We start from the raw sequence: 3,745 nt of genomic DNA, 5'->3' as shown, positions 1-3,745 counted from the left end.
TGGGACTTGTGGGGCCTGTGCCTCCTGAATGGCTGCTCTGGTCTTAGAGACTCACTGGAGAGAAAATGGCGGCTCTCACCAGAGACTCTGGGTTAAGGCACTCCCTGGAGGTAGGCCCTCCACTTGAAGGGATGGGGCAGAGAAGGATCCTGATACACCTATGTCACTCGGAAGCTGAGAGGATCCTGTCCCTGCTGCCCTGCAGCTCCCCTGGGACTCCTGGGGCCTGTGCCTCCCGGCTGGCTGCTCTGGTCTTAGAGACTCACCGGAGAGAAAATGCTGAACATTTCTTTAAGTGTTTCTTGGCCCTTCAAGTTTCCTCTGTTGTAAATTTTCTGTTTAGCTCTGAACACCATTTTTAAATAAGGTTATTCGGTTTTTTTGAAGGATAGCTTCTTGAATTCTTTATATATTTTGGATATTAGCCCTCTATTAGATGTGGGGTTAGTGAAGATTTTTTTCCCATTCTGTAGGTTGCCGTTTTGTTCTCTTGACTGTGTCTTTTGCTTACAGAAGCTTTCCAGTTTCATGGCATCCCATTTGTCATCTGTTGATCATAGAGCGTGAGCCATTGGAGTTCTGTGTAGGAAATTTCCCCTGTGTCAGCTAATAAGAACAAGGGCTTCATGCTTTTTTCAGGCAAATGGATGGAACTAGAAAATGTCATCCTGAGTGAGGTAATGGAGACCCAAAGGGACATGCATGGTATGTACTCACTATAAGTGGACATTAGCCAAAAAGTACAGAATACCTAGGATATAACTCACAGAATTTAATAACTTCAACAAACAGAGAGGTCAAGTGAGAATGCTTCAATCCTACTTAGTAGGGGAAAGAAAATAATCTTGAGAGTCAGAAGGAGGGACCTGGATGGGAGAGGGGAGGGGTAGGGAGAGAGGAGAAGGGGAACAGGATCAGGTATGGTGGGGGAGAGAGGAGAGAAGCCCAGAAGGCCTGTAGAATGCACTGAAATATGCAGCCTCAGAGGCGGGGGATATCCTTTAGAAAGAGGAGATCCTACCAGAGACCTGGGAGGTGAGAGACTCTTAGAACTCAAAGGGAGGTGCCTTAGATGAAATGCCCAACACTGGGGAGAAGGAACTTGTAGAATCTACCTCCAGTAGAAAGACAGGGCCTCAAATGGAGGGATGGTGTTTCCAACCCACAGTCAAAATTTCTGACCCAGAAGAACTCCTGTCTAAAAGAACTGCAGGTACAAAAATGGAGAAGAGACTGAGGGAAAGGTGGTCCAGTGGCTAGCACATCTGGGGATCCACCTCGTGGAAGGACACCAAGGCCTGACACTATTACTGATGCTATGCTGTGCTTACAGACAGGAGCCTAGCATGGCTGTCCTCTGAGAGGCCCAACCAGCAGCTGACTGAGACAGATGCAGATACTTAACACCCAACAATTGAACTGATGTTGGGGACCCCTATGGTTGAATTAGGGGAAGGATTGAAGAAGCTGATGGGGGAGGGAAGCCCCATAGGAAGACCAGCAGTCTCAACTAACCTGGACTCCTGGGAGCTCCCAGACACTGAGCCACCAACCAGGCAGCATACATGATCTGGTGTGAGGCCCCCAGCACATATATAGCAGAGAACTGCCTGGTCTGGCCTCAGTGGGAGAGGATGTGCCTAATCTTCCAGAGGCTTGAGGCCCTAGGGACGGGGAGGCCTGGTAGTGGGGGAGCATCCTCTCTCAGACAGGGGAAGGAGGAATGGAATGAGGAACTGGTGGGAGGGTGGACCAGGAGCTGAGGCAATGGCTGGATTGCAAATAAATGAATGAATGAATGAGTGAATAAATAAATAAATAAATAAAGTTTAGTTGGGACCTGGAATGTGGGTCTGGAGAAGAGAGTAGAGGCAGAGAAAGAAAGGGGACAGAGAACAGAGAGAAGAGAGAGAAGGAACACTTGGAGAGGAAGAAGATGGGGGAAGGGGGAGAGGGGAAGAAGGAGGGAGGGAAGAGAGAGAGAGAAGGAGAGAGAGAGAGAGAGAGAGAGAGGGAGAGAGAGGGAGAGAGAGGGAGAGAGAGAGAGAGAGAGAGAACAGTCCTTAGCTCCTGGTTTGTACCTGGCTGTTGCTAGGTAACTGTTGAGCTTAGAGGAAATGCTAACACCTGGCTTTGTAGACCAGGCTGGCCTTTCTCTGCCTCCCTAGAGCTGGAATTAAAGGTGTGTGTCCCTGGGCTCTAGTAGATACAACTTTTTTTAACTTGGAAAAGCATAAACTAGTGTGTACTGTTGCTGGACTTGCGTTTTGTGTATGTGCATGTAACATGTCTAGAAGATAGGACTTAGGCTCTAGTTATCTGTCATAATTAGACAGAAGGCATGCAACTGCTGAATTTTATAATTTGGGGCTAAATCTATTCTGCCTATGTCAGTTCCCTGACTTAAGGAGCACTCTTAGCTCATCCTTCCCTTCACACAGGGCCAGCAACATCCCTGGAGCTCCTGTGAGTGCTTTCAGAGGAGGCAGGAGGTGTATAATGTGTGGCTATTTTAATTGCTTGTTTTTAGAGACAGATGCCTGGAAGAAAACTGGGACAATCCATTTAAACCTCCATTCTTACCATATTACAGCGGAGGGCTATTATGGATGGATCTGTTGTTTAGGCTTTCTCTTTCTGCTCTCTGAGTTCTAGGCTGTCCCAGGCCTCCTCCTGCCCTGGTTCTGTGCCTCAGGATATTCTCCTTACAGAATTCTAAGGCACCTTGCCCCCATTTAACACTCTCTGGCTACTCATTAGCAAAGGAGTGTCTCTTCCTGGTCCTGTAACTGTATGGTAGACATCAGATCCATGCTGCTTTGAATGTGCATTTAACAGATCCTGCAGTCCTCCTGAACATGTTCTTTCTCCTCCTTCCTTCAACCAGCCTCACAGCTCAGCTTCCTTCTTTTCCTCCCTCCCTCCCTCTTTCCCTCCCTCCCTCCCTCCTGCCCTCTCTCCTTCCTCTTCTCTCTCCTTCCTTCCTTCCTTCCTTCCTTCCTTCCTTCCTTCCTTCCTTCCTTCCTTCCTTCCTTCCTTCCTTCTTTCTGCTTCTCTCTCCTCCCCAGTGCTGGGTTTTGAACCCAGAGCCTTTCACATGCTAGGCAAGTGCTGTAGGTCTGACCTGCATACCCCATATCCACTCTTCTTTTGAATCTTCTCTAAAGTCCACTTTTTTTCTGGGCAAATGACGTAGAGAACAAACATTGTACATTCCTGTACATGGAGCCTTATCGGTTTGCAACAAAACCAAGTGGAGTTTGTGGAAATCATGCGGTTAAGTGGGATAGAGATGATGCCTGTCCTACTCTGTATCCTTTGACGGCTAGTGAGGAAACCTGAGTCATGCAGTAAGCTATCATTTTAAATCCAGATGCAGGGCCAGGGTTAGCATGCGATATTGTGAAGTAAAATGTGGGTAAATTCTAACATGGTGTCTGGCATTCTCTATGTCACTCCAATGTGAGTTCCCTTCCTTCCTTGTGTTACAGTGGTCAGTTGTGTGACCAGCTTTGCTTAGAAAACAAAGCCAACAACAACAACAAACAACAACAATACCACTAAGAATTTAATGAGCTGCATTCCCCCAGTGCCATGGGCTGTGTCAACACAATGCTAAACACTGTGACAATGTTTGACTTAATTGAGTTAACTGCCTTGCCTATTTTGAAGTATTGACAAGGCGGTTCAGAGTGAGAACCACAGGCAAGCCATCTCCTCCATATGATGAGAAATGGAGAAAGAA

This window comes from Mastomys coucha, unplaced genomic scaffold (assembly GCF_008632895.1).
Source record: "Mastomys coucha isolate ucsf_1 unplaced genomic scaffold, UCSF_Mcou_1 pScaffold15, whole genome shotgun sequence".
In the NCBI taxonomy this organism is placed as follows: domain Eukaryota; kingdom Metazoa; phylum Chordata; class Mammalia; order Rodentia; family Muridae; genus Mastomys; species Mastomys coucha.
This window is presented reverse-complemented; position numbering follows the sequence as displayed.